This window comes from Hordeum vulgare, chromosome 4H, assembly GCF_904849725.1.
Source record: "Hordeum vulgare subsp. vulgare chromosome 4H, MorexV3_pseudomolecules_assembly, whole genome shotgun sequence".
NCBI lineage: Eukaryota > Viridiplantae > Streptophyta > Magnoliopsida > Poales > Poaceae > Hordeum > Hordeum vulgare.
In genome coordinates this window covers 35,523,671-35,544,934 of record NC_058521.1, presented here as the reverse complement: position 1 = coordinate 35,544,934, position 21,264 = coordinate 35,523,671, and positions in this window count along the sequence as shown.

Below are 21,264 nucleotides of genomic sequence, written 5' to 3'. Positions count from 1 at the left end.
GCTTGGTTTTGGGTTCATACCCTGCGGTGACCTCACCCAGTGACAGAAGGTCTAGCGAGGCACGCATCATGTTGTTGCCATCAAGGGTAAAAAGATGGGGCTTTCATCATTGGTTTGAGATTATCCCTCTACATCATGTCATCTTGCTAAAAGCGTTACTCTGTTTGTCATGAACTCAATACACTAGATGCATGCTGGATAGCGGTCGATGTGTGGAGTAATAGTAGTAGATGCAGAAAGTATCGGTCTACTTGTCTCGGACGTGATGCCTATATGTATGATCATTGCCTTAGATATCGTCATGACTTTGTGCGGTTCTATCAATTGCTCGACAGTAATTTGTTCACCCACCGTAATACTTGCTATTTTGAGAGAAGCCTCTAGTGAACACTATGGCCCCCAGGGTCTACTCCACACCATATTTTCAGCCTTACACTTTTTACTTCGTTGCACTTTCCGCCTTCAGATCTCACTTTGCAAACAATCTTGAAGGGATTGACAACCCCTTTGAAGCGTTGGGTGCAAGCTTGTTTGTGTTTCCGCAGGTACTCTGGACTTGACGAGACCCTCCTTCTGGATCGATACCTTGGTTCTCAAACTGAGGGAAACACTTACTGCCCCCGTGCTGCATCACCCTTTCCTCTTCAGGGGAAAAAACCAACGCAAGCCCAATCTCCGTCAACGTGTCAATTTCTGGTGCTGTTGTTTGATAAGTAGCAGGGCCATCGCCGAAACATCTCCAGATGCAACACGCGAACCAGGTGCAAAGGAAGGTCAGGTGGCCCCCGCCCCATAGACAGTGAATGACATGGCCCCTTTCAGAAGAGCGCTAGCGGGCACGGGAGCGCCACACTTCGGCGTGACTCTTGAGCTCGAGAGTGGCAACGCCTACCTCAAGTGCAGGGCCTTGACCGACGTTTGAGTCATGCTCAATCGGCTCAAGGAAGACCTTGGTGGAAATATGCCCTAGAGGAAATAATAAATTGGTTATTATTATATTTCCTTGTTCAAGATAATCATTTATTATCCATGCTAGAATTGTATTGATTGGAAACTCAAATACATGTGTGGATGCGTAGACAACACACTGTCCCAAGTGATCCTCTAGTTGACTAGCTCATTGATCAAAGATGGTCAAGGTTTCCTGGCCATAGACAAGTGTTGTCACTGGATAACGGGATCACATCATTGGGAGAATGATGTGATGGACAAGACCCAAACTATTAACGTAGCATATGATCGTGTCAGTTTATTGTTACTGTTTTCAGCATGTCAATGTATCTGTTCCTATGACCATGAGATCATGCAACTCCCGGACACCGGAGGAATTCCTTGTGTGTTATCAAACGTCGCAACCTAACTGGGTGACTATAAAGGTGATCTACAAGTATCTCCAAAGGTGTCTGTTGGGTTGGCATGGATCGAGATTGGGATCTGTCACTCCGTGTGACGGAGAGGTATCTCGGGGCCCACTCGGTAACACAACATCACAATAAGCCTTGCAAGCAATGTGACTAAGGAGTTAGTCATGGTATCTTGTATTACAGAACGAGTAAAGAGACTTGCCGGTAATGAGATTGAACTAGGTATGGAGATGCCGACGATTATATCTCGGGCAAGTAACATACCCAAGAACAAAGGGAACAACATACGAGATTAACTTAATCCTTGACATAGAGGTTCAACCGATAGAGATCTTCCTAGAATATGTGGGAGCCAATATCAACATCCAGGTCCTGCTATTGGTTATTGACCGGAGAGTGTCTCAGGTCATGCCTGCATAGTTCTCGAACCCGCAGGGTGTGCACACTTAAGGTTCAGTGATGTTTCAGTATAGTTGAGGTATATGTGTTGGTGAGCAAAGGTTTGTTCGGAGTCCCGGATCAGATCTAGGATGTCACGAGGAGTTCCGGAATGGTCCGGAAACAAAGATTGATATATAGGAAGTTGGTATTTGGATTCCGGAAGGTTTTCAGGCATTGCCGGTAGCGTACTGGGAGTGACGAATGGGTTCCGGGGGCCCACTGGGTGGGCCCACCACGCCCCAAGGGGTCTACATGAGTTTATTGGATGCGCAATAGGCTTAATGGGATGACAAGTCATCCAAGGAAATCCCATGAGGAAAAAGGTGGAAAATCCAAAAGAGGTGGGCAATTTAGGAAGGAGTCCTAATCCAAGTGGGATTGGAGGAGGACTCCTCCCTCCTCCACTTCGGCAGAGCCAAGGAGGCTCTCCTTGAGCCTCAAGGATAGCCCCTCCCTCCTCCTGTATATACTAGAGAGTTTAGAGCTTTTTGAGAAACAACTTTGCCATGTGCAACCCTAAACCTCTACTTCGTAGTTCTTCATCTAGATCGGATTTCTGTGGTGCTTAGGCGAAGCCCTGCAGGAATAGATCACCACCACCGGAGCACCGTCACACTGCCGGGGAACTCATCTACATCCCCATCTCTCTTTCTGGATAAGAAGGCGGAGATCGTCATCGAGCTGTACGTGTGCGGAACATGGAAGTGTCGTCCGTTCGGTACTTGATCGGGCAGATCGTGGGACGAATCATGAGACGGTTCATGGGACAGATCGTGGGACGGTTCATGGGACGGATCGTGAAGACGTACCACTACATCAGCCGCGTTTATGGAAGCTTACGCTTAGCGATCTACAAGGGTATGTAGATTCACTCTCCCCTCTCGAAGATGATCATCACCATGGATAGGTATTGCGTGTGCCTAGGAATTTTTTTGTTTCCCATGCTACGTTCCCCAACGGTGGCATCATGAGATAGGTTCATGCGTAGATGATATCTCGATTAGAACACAAAATAATTTGTGGGTATTGATGTTCGATTTGCTTGCCTCCTTAGTCTTTTCTCGATTCGGTGGTATTGTTGGATTGAATCGTACGCTTACGAGAGACCGGTTTCATCGACTAACATGCAACTTGTTGCATAAATATGACTGACGGGTGTCTGCTTCTTCCACTTTAGTTGAATCAGATTTGACCGAGGCGGTCCTTGGAGAAGGTTAAATAGCAAATTGCATATCACCGTTGTGGCTTTGCGTAAGTAAGATGCGATCATACTAGATACCCATAGCAGCCACGTAAAACATGCAACAAAAAATTAGAGGATGTCTAACTTGTTTTTGCACGGTATGCATGTGATGTGATATGGCCAAAGACATGATATTATATATTGGACGTATGAGATGATCATGTTGTAATAGTTAATATCGACCTGCACGTCGATGCTACGGCAACCGGCAGGAGCCATAGGGTTGTCTTTAAACTAATGTTTGTGTTTGCAAATGCATTTACTATATTTCTAGGTTGTAGATTTAGTAGTAATAGCATAGATAGCACAACAACCTCGATGGCGGCACGATGATGGAGATCATGGTGTGGCGCCGGTGACAAGAAGATCATGTCGGTGCTTTGATGATGGAGATCAAGAAGCACAAGATCATGGCCATATCATGTAACTTATGAATTGCATGTGATGTTAATCCTTTTATGCACCTTATCTTGCTTAGAACAATTGTAGCATTATAAGGTGATCCCTCACTAAAATTTCAAGATGACATTGTGTTCTCCCCGACAGTGCACCATTGCGACAGTTCGTCGTTTCGAGACACCACGTGATGATCGGGTGTGATAGACTCAACGTTCACATACAACGGGTGCAAAACAGTTGCACACGCGGAACACTCGGGTTAAACTTGACGAGCCTAGCACGTACAGACATGGCCTCAGAACACAAGAGACCGAAAGGTCAAGCATGAATCATATAGTTCATATGATCAACATGGAGAAGTTCACCACTAAAACTATACTCAACTCACGTGATGATCGGACTTGAGTTAGTGGATTTGGATCATGCGCCACTCAAATGACTAGAGGGATGTCTATTTTGAGTGGGAGTTATTAGTAATATTATTAGCTAAACTCAATTATCATGAACATAGTCAAAAGGTCTTTGCAAATTATGTTGTAGCTTGCATTGTAGCTCTACTGTTTTTGATATGTTCCTAGAGAAAATTTAGTTGAAAGATGATTGTAGCAATTATGCGGATTGGGTCCGTAAATTGAGGATTGTCCTCATTGTTGCGCAGAAGGCTTATGTCTTTAATGCACTGCTCGGTGTGCGGAATGTCGAGCGTCGTCTGTGGATGTTGCGAACATCTGACATACACGTTTTTATGACTACATGATAGTTCAGTGCGTAATGCTTAAACGGCTTAGAATTGAGGCACCGAAGACGTTTTGAACGTCACAGAACATGTGAGATGTTCCAAGAGATAAAATTGCGATTTCATGCTCGTGCCCTTGTTGAGAGGTATGAGACCTCCGACAAGATTCTTTGTCTACAAAGTAAGGGAGAAAATCTCAATCGTTGAGCATGTGCTCAGATTGTGTGAGTGCTACAATCGGTTGAATCGAGTGGGAGTTAATCTTCGATATGAGATAGTGATGGTTCTCGATAGTCACTGCCACCAAGCTACTAGAGCTTTGTGATGAACTATAACATATCAAGGATAGATATGATGATCCTTAAGCAATTCACGATGTTTGACATCACGAAAGTAGAAATCAAATAGGAGCATCAATTGTTGATGGTTAGTAAAACCACTAGTTTCAAGAAGGAAAAGGCAAGAAGGGATACTTCATGAAACGGCAAACCAGTTGCTGCTCTAGTGAAAAACCCAAGGTTGAACCCAAACCCGAGACTAAGTGATTCTGTTATGAGGGGAACAATCACTGAGGCGGAACTACCCTAGATACTTGGTAGATGAGAAGGTTGGCAAAGTCGACAAAAGTATATTAGATATACATGATATTGATGAGTACCTTACTAGTACTCCTAGTAGCACCAGGGTATTAGATACCGGTTCAGTTGCCAAGTGTTAATAACTCGAAATTATAGGTATGGATTAAATGGATACTAGCAAGGGTGAGGCGACGATGTGTGTTGGAAGTAATTCTAAGGTTGATGAGATCAAACATCGCACGCTCCCTCTACCATCGGAATTAGTGTTAAACCTAAATAATTGTTATTTGGTGTTTGCATTGAGCATGAACATGATTAGATCGTGTTTATTGCAATAAGATTATTCATTTAAACAGAATAATGGTTATTCTATTTGCTTGAATAAATACCTTCAATGGTTTATTGAATCTCGATCGTAGTGCTACACATGTTCATAATATTAATGCCAAAAAATACAAAGTAGTGATGATAGTACCACTTACTTGTGGCACTGCCGCTTGAGTCATGTTGGTATAAAATGCATGAAGAAGCTACATGCAGATGGATCGTTTGGACTCACTTGATTTTGAATCACTTGAGACATGCAAATCATACCACATGGGCAAGATGACTGAAGGCCTCGTTTCTAGAGATATGGAACTAGAAAGTAACTTATTGGAAGTAATACATTTGGATGTATGCAGTCCAATGAGTGCTGAGGCACCCAGTGGATATCATTATGTTCTTACTTCACAGATGATTTGAGTAGATACTAGTGTATATGCTTGATGACACACTCATCTGAATTATTGAAAGGTTCAAGTAGTTTCAGAGTGAAGTTGAAGATCGTCATGACAAGAGGGTAACATGTCTATGATATGATCATAGAGATGAATATCTGAGTTGCGAGTTTGGTACACAATTAAGACAAATGTGAAAATTGTTTCACATCTCATGCCACCTAGAACACCATAGTGTGATGGTGTGTCCGAACGTCATAGCCGCGCCCTATTTGATATGGGCATACTATGATGTCTCTTATCAAATTACCACTATCGTTTATGGGTTATGCATTAGAGACAACCACATTCACTTTAAATAGGGCACCACGTCTTTCCGTTGAGATGACACCGTATGATCTAAGGATGGAGAAACCTAAGATGTCGTTTCTTAAAAGTTTGGGGCTGCGATGCTTATGTGGAAAAGTTTCAGCATGATAAGCTCGAACCCAAAGCGGATAAATGCATCTTCAAAGGACACCCAAAACAGTTGCGTATACCTCCTATCTCAGATCCGGAAGCAAAGTGTTTGTTTCTAGAAACGGGTGCATTCTCGAGGAAAAGTTTCTCTCGAAAGAATTGAGTGCGAGGGTGGTGGAACTTGATGAGGTTATTGAACTGTCACTTCAACCAGTGTGTAGCAGGGCACATGAAGTTGTTCCTGTGGCGCCTACACCAATTGAAGTGGAAGCTGATGATAGTGATCATGAAGCTTCGGATCAAGTTACTACAAACCTCTTAGGTCGACAAGGTCACGTACTACTCAAGAATGGTACGGTAACCCTGTCTTGGAGGTCATGTTGTTGAACAACAATGAACCTATGAGCTATGGGGAAGCGATGGTGGGCCCGGATTCCGACAAATGGCTAGAGGCCATAAAATCCGAGAGAGGATCCATGTATGAAAACAAAGTGTGGAATTTGAAAGAACTACTTGATGGTTGTAATACTATTAAGTACAGATGGATCTTTAAAAGAAGACAGACAATGATGGTGAAAGTCACCATTATAGAAAGCTCGACTTGTTGCAAAGAGGTTTATGACAAGTTCAAAGAGTTGACTATGATGAGAATTTCTCACTCGTAACGATGCTAAAAGTCTGTTGGAATTATGTTAGCAGTTGCTGCATTATTTATGAAATATTGCACATAGGATGTCAAAACATTGTTTCCTCGATGGTTTCCTTGAGGAAAGGTTGTATGTGATACAACGAGAAGGTTTTGTCGATCCTAAGGATGCTAACAAGTATGCAAGCTCCAGCAATCCTTCTATTGACTGGTGCAAGTATCTCGGAGTTGGAATATACGCTTTGATGAGATGACCAAAGCTTTTGGGTTTATACAAGGTTAATGAGAAACTTCTATTTCCAAAGAAGTGAGTGGGAGTGATGTCCCACAAGCGTATGGGATTGCAGCAGTTTTCGAGGGTAGAGTATTCAACCCAAATTTGTTGGCTCGCACGATGGGAAGCGAAAGAATATTCTCAAGTATTAGAAGTTGAATGTGTCAGATTGAACCACACCTGAAAGATTAGTGTCTGCAAGCAAAGTATCAGTAGCAAGGTAGTATGATAGAAACAGTGCCGGAAAAAGCCTTGCTGACAGGATGTTAGTGCCGCTCACCTAGACCGGCAACGGCACCAACAAAGTCTTGCAACAAGTAACAGCGGAGTAGTAAGGAACAGTAGTAGCAGTAGCAACAAAGTAACAAGTAACAGCAGTAGTGACAACAGCAGCAAAGTGGCCCAATCCCTTTGGTAGCAAGGGACAAGCCTATGCAAAGTAACATAGCGAGAACCAGTAGTAAAAGACTCGTAGGTAGTGGATCGGTGATGGATGAGTATTACAGATGTGATTCATCATGTAACAGCTATAACACGGAGAGATATGTGACTAGCTCCCGTTCATCAATCTAATGTAGGCATGTATTCCGTATGTAGTCATACGTGCTTAGGGAAAAGAACTTGCATGACATCTATTGTCCATCCCTCCCGTGGCAGCGGGGTCCTAATGGAAACTATGGGATATTAAGGTTCTCCTTTTAATAAAGAACCGGACCAACGCATTAACATGCGGTGAGTACATGAACTCCTCATACTATGGTCATCTCCGGGAGTGGTTCCGGCTATTGTCACTCCGGGGTTGCCGGGTCATAAATCATAGTAGGTGACTACAGCTTGCAAGATAGGATCTAAAACACACATATATTGGCGACAACATAATAGGTTCAGATCTGAAATCATGGCACTCGGGCCCTAGTGACAAGCATTAAGCATAGCCAAGTAGTAGCAACATCAATCTAGAACATAGTGGATACTAGGGATCAATCCCCGTCAAGAACTAACTCGATTACATGATAGATCTCATCCAACTCATCACCGTCCAGCAAGCCTACGATGAGATTACTCACGAACGATGAAGAGCATCATGGAATTGTCGATGGAGAAAGGTTGATGATGACGATGGCGACGATTTCCCCTCTCCGCAGCCCGAAACGGACTCCAGATCTGCCCTCCAGATGAAGAACAGGATGTGGCGGCGCCTCCATCTCTCAAAACGCGATGAAACCTTCTCTATGATTTTTTCCGAGCGAGATGGAAGATATAGAGTTGAGTTTGGGGGCGGTGGTGCCACGTGGGCCCCACAAGCCCTCACGGCGTGGCCTAGGGGGGTGGCCGCGGCCCAGGGGCTTGTGGCCCACTGGCACGCCCCCTCCGGTGGATCTTTGCGCAGGTATTTTTCTTTTATTCCAGAAAAAATCTCCATAAATTTTGAGGACATTCTGAGAACTTTTATTTCTGCACAAAAACAACACCATGGCAATTCTACTGAAAACAGCGTCAGTCCGGGTTAGTTCCATTCAAATCATGCAAATTAGAGTCCAAAACAAGGGCAAAAGAGTTAGGAAAAGTAGATACGATGGAGACGTATCAGGGAGCACTCTAGAATTTCTGATGAGTATATGTGGTTGACATATTGTTGATCGGAAATGATGTAGAATTTCTGGAAAGCATATAGGGTTGTCTGAAAAGGTGGTTTCAGAGGAAAACCTGGATTGAGCTACTTGAACATTGAGCATCAAGATCTATGGAGATAGATCAAAGCGCTTAATAGAACTTTCAACGAAATGCATGCCTTGACAAGTTTTTGAAGGAGTTCAGAATAGATCAGCAAAGAAGGAGTTCTTGGCTATGTTGTAAGGTGTGAATTTGAGTAAGACTCAAAGCCTGACCACGACAGAAGAAAGAGAAAGGACGAAGTTAGTCCCCTATGCCTTAGCTGTAGGCTCTAAAGTATGCCATGTTGTGTACCGCACCTGATGGGTGCCTTGCCATGAATTTGTCAAGGGGTACGAAAGTGATCCACGAATGGATTACTCGACAGCGGTCAAAAGTTATCCTTAGTAACTAGTGGACTAAGGAAATTTTTCTCGATTATGGAGGTGATTAAAGAGTTCGTCGTAAAGAGTTACGTCGATGCAAGCTTTGACACTAATCTGAATAACTATGAGTAGTAAACCGGATTCGTATAGTGGAGCAGTCATTTGGAATAGTTCCAAATGGTGCGTGGTAGCAGCATCTATAGGATGACATAGAGATTTGTAAAGCACACACGGATCTGAAGGGTTCAGACCCGTTGACTAAAAACCTCTCTCACAAGCAAGACATGATCGAACCGCAGAACTGTATGGGTGTTAGATTCATTACGTTCACACAGTGGTGTGAACTAGATAATTGACTCTAGTGCAAGTGGGAGACTGTTGGAAATATGCCCTAGAGGCAATAATAAATTGGTTATTATTATATTTCCTTGTTCATGGTAATAGTTTATTATCCATGCTAGAACTGTACTGATTGGAAACTCAAATACATGTGTGGATACATAGACAACACACTGTCCCTAGTGAGCTTCTAGTTGTCTAGGTCGTTGATCAAAGATGGTCAAGGTTTCCTGGCCATAGACAAGTGTTGTCACTTGATAACGGGATCACATCATTGGGAGAATAATTGATGGACAAGACCCAAACTATGAACGTAGCATATGATCTTGCCAGTTTATTTCTACTGTTTTCTGCATGTCAATGTATCTGTTCCTATAACCATGAGATCATACAACTCCCGGACACCGGAGGAATACCTTGTGTGTTATGAACGTTGCAATGTAACTGGGTGACTATAATGGTGATCTACATGTATCTCCGAAGGTGTCTGTTGGGTTGGCATGGATCAAGACTCGGATTTGTCACTCCGTGTGACGGAGAGGTATCTCGGGGCCTACTCGGTAATACAACATCACAATAAGCCTTGCAAGCAATGTGACTAAGGAGTTAGTCACGAGATCTTGTATTACGGAACAATTAAAGAGACTTGCCGGTTGATGAACCACAAGTATAGGGGATCAATCGTAGTCCTTTCGATAAGTAAGAGTGTCGAACCCAACGAGGAGGAGAAGGCTCTGATAAACGGATTTCACCAAGGTAATAACTGCAAGCAATGAAAGTAGCGGTAACAAGTGATTGTGTAGCGAGGTGAAACGTTGCAAGCGAAAGTAACAAGTAACAATTAGTAGCAACGGTGTAGGAAGTGGCCCAATCCCTTTTGTAGCAAAGGACAAGCCTGAACAAAGTCTTATAGGAGGAAAAATGCTCTCGAGGACACACGGGAATTTCTATCATGCTAGTTTCATCATGTTCATATGATTTGAATTCGTTATTTGATAGTTTGATATGCGGGTAGACCGGCGCTTGGGTACTGCCCTTACTTGGACAAGCATCCCACTTATGATTAACCTCTCTCGCAAGCATCTGCAACTACAAAAGAAGAATTAAGACAAATTCTAACCATAGCATTAAACTAATGGATCCAAATCAGCCCCTCACGAAGCAACGCACAGACTGGGGTTTAAGCTTCTGTCACTCCAGCAACCCATCATCTACTTACTACTCCCCAATGCCTTCCTCTAGGCCCAAATATGGTGAAGTGTTATGTAGTCGACATTCACATAACACCACTAGAGGAAAAAAAACATACAACATATCAAAATACCGAACGAATATCAAATTCACATGACTATTATCAGGATGACTTAGCCCATTTTCTCAGGAACAAAAGTAACTACTCACAAAACATAATCATAATCATGATCAGAGGTGTAATGAATAGCATCAAGGATCTGAACATAAACTCTTCCACCAAGTAATCGAACTAGCATCAACTACAAAGAGTAATCAACACTACTAGCAACCTTACAAGTACCAATCGGAGTCGCGAGGCGAAGATTGATTACAAGAGATGAACTATGGATTGGAGAGGAGATGGTGCTGATGAAGATGCCTCCCCTCCGACGAGAGGAGTGTTGGTGATGACGATGGTGACGATTTCCCCCTCCGGGAGGGAAGTTTCCCCGGCAGGACCGTCCTGCCGGAGCTCTAGATTGGATCTGCTCAAGTTCCACCTCGTGGCGGCGGCGAAACCACGAAAAAGCTCCCCAATGATTTTTTTCTGGACCAAGACCCTTCATATAGCAAAAGAGGGGGGCTAGTGGGCCTTCAAGGAGCCCACAAGCCCCCACTCTGCCACCAGGGGGTGGCGGTGGCAGGGCTTGTGGCGCCCTGGCAGCCCCCTCCGATACTTCTTTCACCCAGTATTTTTTATATAATCCCAAAAAAATCCACGTAAATTTTCAGGGTATTTGGAGATGTGCAGAATAGTGGACTTAGATTTGCTCCTTTTCCAGTCCAGAATTCCAGCTGCCTGAATTCTCCCTCTTCAAATAAACCTTGCAAAATAAGAGAGAAAAGGCATAAATATGGTACCACAAGTAATATAACAGCCCATAAAGCAATAAATATCAACATGAAAGCATGATGCAAAATGGATGTATCAACTCCCCCAAGCTTAGACCTCGCTTGTCGTCAAGCGAAAACTAACTTCCATAAACATGTCCAGATGTTTGGGGACGAAGGTGTCGATAAAACATAATAAGTACATGAGGGCATCATGATCACACATAGAACATCAATACATCATAAAGATTCTTATGGGAAAGTAACAATTCCTTCACAAAGCAGAGCACGAAGAAAAAACCTTACCGAGAAGTAACCAACAACAGTACAAAGTCATTGAAGCAATTGCAATTTATCACAACATCAGAAAGATCCACAATTGCTACAACTCACGTAGTACTCATAGTGTCAAACTTTCAGCTGGACACAAAGGAAGATAGGGGCTTATAGTTTTGCCTCCCAACGATTTACCTCAAGGGTAAATTCAACAATAATAAGCATGAGTACTCAACTCCAAGTTGATATTTGAATATAGATCTTTCCCAAACATGTGACTGTAGCCAAGACAAAGGCAAAAATAGGGAATTGGTGAAGATCACCATGACTCTTACAAGGGCAAAAAGTAAAGGTACAAGATGGGCCCTTCGCAGAGGGAAGTAGAGGTTGTCATGCGCTTTGGAGGTTTGAATGCGTGTCCTCTTAGTGCGGAGGAACGTCACTTTATATTGCCTTCTGTGATAAAGAACTTTATTATGCAGTCTGTCGCTTTTATGTCTTCCTCATCACAGGTTCGTCCAAAGCTTATTTTCCACACACTAATAGATCATACATATTAGAGAGCAATTTTTATTGCTTGCACCGATGACAACTTACTTGAAGGATCTTATTCAATCTATAGGTAGGTATGGTGGACTCTCATGGCAAAACTGGGTTGAAGGTTTATGGATGCACAAGTAGTATCTCTACTTGGTGCGGGAGTTTTGGCTAATATGAGGTGGAAGCAATCGTCACATGCTAAGGGATCTCTAATCATATAACATTGTTTGGAACCAAGCAAACACAATTCATTATGTTGTCTTCCTTGTCCAACATCTACTCCTAATCATATAATAGTTTGGTGAGTGCTCACAATTGTAAAAAGTGTCTAAGATGATATATTTATATGTGAACCTCTCTTTCCTTATTACTTCTTATTAATTACAACAATGATTGAGGTCTATGTTTTTTATTCTCAACAAGTTTCAATCATCATATGTGTCATAAGTGAAGTTATCACTTTCCATAAGATCTCCTCATGATCTTTCATGCTATCGTTCTTTTCATACTATTGATCATGGCACAAAGCAAAGCCCTTGACTAAGTTACTCTTTATTATATAGATCGTAAGCTCGAATACATCGGGGGAGAGACAAAAGCAAAACACTCAAACTAAACACTAAAGACTTATCCCTCTAAGAGAAGAAATAAAAACTGAAAAGGAAAGAACTAAGCAAAGGTAAAAGCAAAAGATATAAAAGTGATACGATACCAGGGCAACTCCCCCAAGCTTGGCAGAAGCCAACGGGATTGCCCATACCAATGCTTAGTTGTCTTCCTTTGGTGGTGATGGTGGTGTTGTTGAGCAGTCTTGAGTTTGTCTAATTTCCACTTGAGCAAAAAGTTCTGCTCCCTTAGATCGTCATTTTCTTCCTCAAGTTTCAACACTCTATGGCAAAGTTCATGCTTACTCTCCTGCAAGAAACAAGAAGGGATAAACAAGGTCTTAGGCTTCTTCCTATGGTCAGGGAGGCTTGACTTCTTGAACTCCACATGGGTGTTTGCAGGTTGAGGTAGAGGAGCCTCCTCTTCATCGGAACTCGTTTGCTCCTTCCTTTTGGGATCATAGTCCTCTTCCTCATCAGTGGTCCAACCATATGGTTCCAAGTCCCCATAGACCTTGGGGTTAGCAAGGTAGTCAGCCACATAGCTCTCCCCCTCTGAATCCTGAGAAGACATCTTGACCTAGATCTACGGCAGAAACAAGCTTGAAACGAAACAGAGGAAAACTGCGCGATACGGAGATCGAAACCTTCGGGCGACTATATATTGATTTTTTTCTAGATCAGAAGGAGTGCTCCGCAAGAAAACGGAGTCCGGGAGGCACACGAGGTGCCCACAAGCTTTCCCTCCACCACCAGGGGGTAGGGGGCGGTGGCAGGGCTTGTGGCCACCTCGTTCGCTCTCCGGACTGCTTTTTATTTTTCTAATTTTCCAAAAATTCCAAAACGGAGGAAATTTCCTATTGGAAAAGCATAAGAGTCCAATTTCTTACCGAAACTGATACCTCTTCGTTTTCAGGGTCTGAAACAGACTGGTAAACATCCCTTATGTACTCCTCTGGAGTTATGACATTGATGATATTGGTCTCAACATTTATGTGAGTACGAGAGATGTAATGCTTGATTCTTTGCCGATTAACCACTCTAGGAAAATTTCCTTCTGTGTTATTGATTTTGATGGCACCGGAATGATATACTTCCTCGATAACATAAGGACCTTCCCATTTAGAGAGAAACTTGCCTGCGAAGAATCTCAAACGAGAATTGTATAGCAAGACATAATCACCTACATTGAACTCTCGTTTTTGTATTCGTTTGTCGTGCCATCTCTTAACCTTTTCCTTGAAGAACTTTGCATTCTCATATGCCCGGGCTCTCCATTCATCTAACGAGATGATATCAAACAACCGCTTCTCACCGGCAAGTTTGAAATCAAAGTTGAGCTCTTTGATTGCCCAATAAGCTTTGTGTTCCAGCTCAAGAGGTAGATGAAAGGCTTTACCGTAAACCATTTTATACGGTGACATGCCCATGGGATTCTTATAAGCAGTCCTATAAGCCCATAGTGCATCGTCAAGTTTGCTAGACCAATTCTTTCGAGATCTATTAACGGTCTTTTGTAGGATCAATTTGATCTCCCTATTACTCAACTCCACTTGACCACTAGACTGAGGATAATAAGCAGATGTAACTCTATGGTTGACATCATAATTAGCGAGCATCTTGCGGAAAACACCATGAATGAAGTGTGAACCGCCATCGGTCATCAGATATCTAGGGACTCCAAATCTTGGGAATATGAGTTCTTTAAGCGTCTTAATAGAGGTGTGATGATCATCATTTTTAGTGGGGATAGCTTCTACCCACTTAGTGACGTAATCCACAGCAACTAAGATGTGAGTGTACCCATTGGAACTTGGGAAGGGTCCCATATAATCAAAGCCCCATACATCAAATGGTTCAATGACAAGTGAATAGTTCATAGGCATTTACTGACGCTTACTGATGTTCCCTATTCTTTGGCATTAGTCACAAGACAAGACAAACTTACGGGCATCCTTGAAGAGAGTGGGCCAATAGAAACCTGATTGCAATACCTTATGAGGAGTTCTATCTCTAGCGTGGTGTCCTCCGTAGGCTTCGGAATGACACTTCTACAAGATCTGTCCCTGTTCATGTTCAGGCACACAATGTCTAATAACACCATCTACTCCTTCCTTATAAAGGTGAGGATCATCCCAAACGTAGTGTCTCAAATCAAAGAAGAATTTCTTCTTTTGCTGATAGGCGAAACTGGGTGGTATGTATTTGGCTACGATATAGTTTGCATAATCGGCATACCACGGTGCACCATGTCAAGTGCGGATGACATTTAATTGTTCATCAGGAAAGCTGTCATCAATAGGTAGTAGGTCATCAAGGACATTCTCTAGCCTAGACAGGTTATCTGCTAGAGGATTATCAGCACCCTTTCAGTCAACGACGTGCTAATCAAATTCCTGTAGCAGGAGAACCCATCTGATCAGTCTAGGCTTAGCGTCCTTCTTCTCCATGAGGTACTTAATAGCAGCATGATCAGAGTGAATAGTGACTTTGGAGTCAACTATATAAGATCTGAACTTTTCACATGCAAACACGACTGCTAAAAATTCCTTCTCCGTAGTGGCATAGTTTCTTTGGGCATTGTCTAGAGTTTTACTAGCGTAGTGAATAACATTCAACTTCTTGTCAACTCCTTCTCCTAGAACAGCACCAACAGCATAATCACTAGTGTCACACATTATTTCAAAGGGAAGTTCGAGTCAGGTGGTTGAACAATAGGTGCGGTTATCAAAGCCTTCTTAAGTATTTCAAAGGCTTCCTCACAATCCTCATCAAAAACAAAAGGAACATCCTTCTGCAAGAGGTTGGTAAGAGGCCTAGAAATCTTAGAGAAGTCATTAATGAACCTTCTACAGAAACCAGCATGACCTAGGAAACTTTGTATACCTCTGATATCTGTGGGGCAAGGCATTTTCTCAATTGCATCAACCTTAGCCTTATCAACTTTAATGCCTCTTTCAGAGATTTTGTGTCCTAAGACGATACCTTCATTAACCATAAAGTGACACTTCTCCCAATTCAAGACGAGGTTGGTTTCTTCGCATCTCTGTAAGACTCGATCAAGGTTGCTGAGGCAATCATCAAAGGAAGACCCGTAAACGGAGAAGTCATCCATGAAAACCTCGAAAATCTTTTCACAAAAGTCAGAGAATATAGCCATCATACATCTTTGGAAGGTGGCAGGTGCATTGCATAAGCCAAAAGGCACACGTCTATAGGCAAAGGTACCAAAGGGGCAGGTGAAAGTGGTTTTCTCTTGATCAAATTGTGCAACGGGTATTTGCGAGAAACCTGAATAACCGTCTAGAAAGCAAAAGTGTGTGTGTTTGGATAGCCTTTCTAGCATTTGGTCGATAAACGGCAAAGGATAATGATCTTTCCTCGTTGCCTTGTTCAGTTTCCGGAAGTCTTTCACCATCCTATAGCCGGTAATAATCCTTTGTGGGATTAGTTCATCCTTATCATTAGGAACGACGGTGATACCTCCCTTCTTAGGTACGTAATGTACTCCACTTACCCAATCACTATGAGTAACAGGATAAATGATTCCTGCTTCCAGAAGCTTTAATATTTATTTTCTCACGACCTCTTTCATCTTAGGATTCAATCGCCTTTGATGATCAGCAACTGGTTTGAAGTCAGGATCAGTTTTAATCTTGTGCTGACATAGAGTGGGACTAATACCCTTAAGATCATCGAGTATATCCAATAGCAGCACAGTGCTTCCTCAGAGTTCTTAGTAACTTCTTCTCTTCGTGCTCTGAGAGGAGATCACTAATAATGACAGGATATATCTCCTTCTCATCAAGATAGGCATACTTAAGAGTATCCGGCAACTGTTTAAGCTCGAACACAGGATCACCCTTTGGTGGGGGAGGATCCCCAAGCAGTTCAACAGGCAGATTATTCTTGAGAATAGGATATTGTTCTAAGACAATTTTATCTATCTCATCTCTCTCCTCCATATGCATATCATTTTCATGCTCAAGCAGATATTGCTTTAAAGGATCCGTAGGAGGTACGTCAATAGAGGCAAGAGCAATGATTTCATCCCTACCAGACGACTCTCTTTCATGGGGTTGTCTTCCAAACTTAGAGAAGTTAAATTCATGAGACACACCCTCGATACTAACTATGACAGTCTGCTTAATGCAATCAATGTGAGCATTGACAGTGTTGAGAAAGGGTCTACCAAATATGATGGGACAAAAGCTATCTTGTGCAGTACCAAGGACGAGGAAATCAGTAGGATACTTTGTCTTACCACACAAGACTTCTACGTCTCTCACAATTCCCACATGGCAGATAGTCTCTCTATTAGCTAGCGTAATAGTGACATCAATGGGTTCTAACTCAGCAGGTGCAATCTCATCTTTGATTTCATCATATGGAGAACGGGGTATTGCACTAACAATAGCTCCCATATCACATAAACCATGGTAACAGTGATCTCCTATCTTGACAGAAACAACGGGCAGGCCAACTACATGTCCGTATTTGTCTTTTGCGTGAGGTTTAGCAATTCTAGCAGAGTCCTCACAAAATTTGATAACATGCCCGTCTACGTCTTCGGCTAAGAGATCTTTGATAATAGCAACACTAGGTTCAACTCTAATCTCCTCAGGGGGTGCAAGTGGTCTAATGTAACCCCTACGTATCACAGTTGGAGCTTTAGAATAATCCTTTATCCCAGCAGGGTATGGTGGTTTCTCAGTGTAAGCATAAGGAACAACAGGATCACTAAAAGCAATGACTTTCTCCTCAACTAGATTGGTTTTGGCTCTGTTTCTTTCTACATCAGGATGATATTTAAACCACTTCTCTTTGGGAAGATCAACATGAGCAGCAAAAGATTCACATAGATAAGCTACTATCTCAGAGTCAAGTCCATACTTAGCGCTAAAATTTCTAGAAGTGTTTGTCTCAACAAAAGAATTAACGCAATCAAATTGGAAATTCATACCTGAATCCTTACCTTCCTCCAGCTCCCAATCTTCAGAGTTGCCTTTGATTCTCTCCAATAAATTCCACTCGTGATCAATATCCTTCTTCATAAAAAATCCGGTACAAGAAGTATCAAGCATGGTACGATCTTCATGAGAAAGCCGAGCATAAAAGTTTTGAGTGATGATTTCTCTCGAGAGCTCATGATTGGGGAATGAATATAGCATTGATTTAAGCCTCCACCAAGCTTGAGCTATGCTTTCCCTGTCACGAGGCCAAAAGTTATAAATAATGTTCCGATCACGATGTACTAAATGCATAGGATAAAACTTTTGATGAAATTCCAATTTCAACCGATAGTAGCCCCATGATCCAGTATCATTACACAGCATGTACCATGTCAACGCCTTATCCTTCAAAGATAAAGGAAAGACTTTCTTCTTTACCTCATCCTCGGGCAAACCTGCAAGCTTAAATAAACCACAAACTTCATCTACATATATCAGATGCAAGTTTGGATGTGAAGATCCATCTCCTGTGAAAGGATTAGCCAGCAGTTTCTCAAGCATACCCGAAGGAATTTCATAAAAGATATTTTCAGTAGGTACCTCAGGTCGAGGAACAAGTCCTCGTGCTTCCGTTCGTGGTGAAGATACCCCGAACAAACTCCTCAAAGGAACAGTTTCCATAGTGACAAGTGACAATAAATTTCAGCACATTATAAAAATGTTTCCTTACCAATTTCCACTTACCAAAGGCGCTTCACTCCCCGGCAACGGCGCCAGAAAAGAGTCTTGATGACCCACAAGTATAGGGTATCAATCGTAGTCCTTTCGATAAGTAATAGTGTCGAACCCAACGAGGAGCAGAAGGCTCTGATAAACGGATTTCAGTAAGGTAATAACTGCAAGCACTGAAAGTAGCGATAACAAGTGATTGTGTAGCGAGGTGAAACGTAGCAAGCGAAAGTAACAAGTAACAAGTAACAAGTAGTAGCAACAGTGCAGCAAGTGGACCAATCCATTTTGTAGCAAGGGACAAGCCTGAACAAAGTCTTATAGGAGGAAAAATGCTCCCGAGGGCACACGGGAATTTCTGTCATGCTAGTTTCATCATGTTCATATGATTCGCGTTCGTTTACTTTGATAGTTTGATATGTGGGTGGACCGGCGCTTGGTTACTGCCCTTACTTGGACAAGCATCCCACTTATGATTAACCTCTCTCGCAAGCATCCGCAACTACAAAAGAAGAATTAAGACAAAGTCTAACGATAGCATTAAACTAATGGATCCAAATCGGCCCCTCACGAAGCAACACATAGACTGGGGTTTAAGCTTCTGTCACTCCAGCAACCCATCATCTACTTACTACTCCGCAATGCCTTCCTCTACGCACAAATATGGTGAAGTGTTATGTAGGACGTTCACATAACACCACTAGAGGAAAAACAACATACAACATATCAAAATACCGAACGAATATCAAATTCACATGACTATTATCAGCATGACTTATCCCATGTCCTCACGAACAAAAGTAACTACTCACAAAACATAATCATAATCATGATCAGAGGTGTAATGAATAGCATCAAGGATCTGAACATAAACTCTTCCACCAAGTAATCGAACTAGCATCAACTACAAAGAGTAATCAGCACTACTAGCAACCTTACAAGTACCAATCCGAGTCGCGAGACGAAGATTGATTACAAGAGATGAACTAGGGATTGGAGAGGAGATGGTGCTGATGAAGATGTTGATGAAGATGCCTCCCCTCCGACGAGAGCAGTGGTGGTGATGACGATGGCGATGATTTCCCCCTCCGGGAGGGAAGTTTACCCGGCAGGATCGTCCTGCCGGAGCTCTAGATTGGATCTGCTCAAGTTCCGTCTCGTGGCGGCGGCGAAACCTCGAAAAAGCTCCCCAATGATTTTTTTTCTGGACCAAGACCCTTCATATAGGAAAAGAGGGGGGCTAGTGGGCCGTCAGAAAGCCCACAAGCCCCCACTCCACCACCAGGGGGTGGCGGTGGCAGGGCTTGTGGCGCCCTGGCAGCCCCCCTCAGGTACTTCTTTCGCCCAGTATTTTTTATATAATCCCAAAAAATCCACGTAACTTTTCAGAGCATTTGGAGATGTGCAGAATAGTGGACTAAGATTTGCTGCTTTTCCAGTCCAGAATTCCAGCTGCCTGAATTCTCCCTGTTCAAATAAACCTTGCAAAATAACAGAGAAAATGCATAAATATGGTACCACAAGTAATATAACAGCCCATAAAGCAATAAATATCAACATGAAAGCATGATGCAAAATGGACGTATCCCGGTAACAAGATTGAACTAGGTATGGAGATACCGACGATCGAGTCTCGGGCAAGTAACATATCGAAGGACAAAGGGAACATCATACATGATTAACTGAATCCTTGGCATAGAGGTTCAACCGATAGAGATTTTCGTAGGTCCCGCTATCGGTTATTGACTGGAGAGTGTCTCAGGTCATGTCTGCATAGTTCTCGAACCCGCAGGGTCTACACACTTAAGGTTCGGTGACCTTTCGGTATAGTTGAGTTATATGTGTTCGTGACCAAAGTTTTGTTCGGAGTCCTGGATGGTATCCCGGATGTCATGAGGACTTTCGGAATGGTCCGAAAACGAAGATTGATATATAGGAAGTTGGTATTTGGATTCCGAAAGGTTTTCGGGCATTGCAGATAGTGTACCGGGAGTGACGAATGGGTTCCGGGGGCCCACTGGGTTTTTGAGACACAACTTTGACACATGCAACCCTAAACCTCTACTTCGTAGTTCCTCCTCTAGATCGGATCTTTGCGATGCTTAGGTGAAGCCTTGCAGGAATAGATCACTGATACGTCTCAAACGTATCTATAATTTTTTATGGTTTTATGATGTTATCTTGTCAACTTTGGATGTTTTCTATACCTTTTTTATCTTTGTTGGGACTAACTTATTAATTCAGTGCCAAGTGCCAGTTCCTATTTTTTCTGTGTTTTTGACTCTTTTCAGATCTGATTTTGGAATGGAGTCCAAACGGAATAAAATCCCCGAAATAAATTTTTCCAGAACAGAAGAAGATCGGGGGACTTGAGGTCCAAGGCAGGAGGCCCACAGGGAGCCTACAAGACGTGTGGCCGCGGCCAGGGGGGCCCGCGGCCACCAGGCTTGTGGCCTCCCTGGAGCTCCCCTGCCCTAGCTCTTTGGCCTATATATTCCCTAAAATCCCAGAAAAAATCAGGGCGTCCACGAAACCACTTTTCCGTCGCGGCAAGCTTCCGGTTCCGCGAGATCTCATCTGGAGACCCTTCCCGGTGCCCTGCCGGAGGGGACTTTTGAGCTGGAGGGCTTCTACATCAACATCATTGCCTCTCCAATGACTGTGAGTAGTCCACTTCAGACCTACGGGTCCGTAGTTAGTATCTAGATGGCTTCTTCTCTCTCTTGGATCTTCAATACAAAGTTCTCCATGATCTTCATGGAGATCTATCCGATGTAATCCTTTTTGGCGGTGTGTTTGTTGAGATCTGAAGAATTGTGGATTTGTGATCAGATTATCTATGAATTATATTTGAGTCTTTG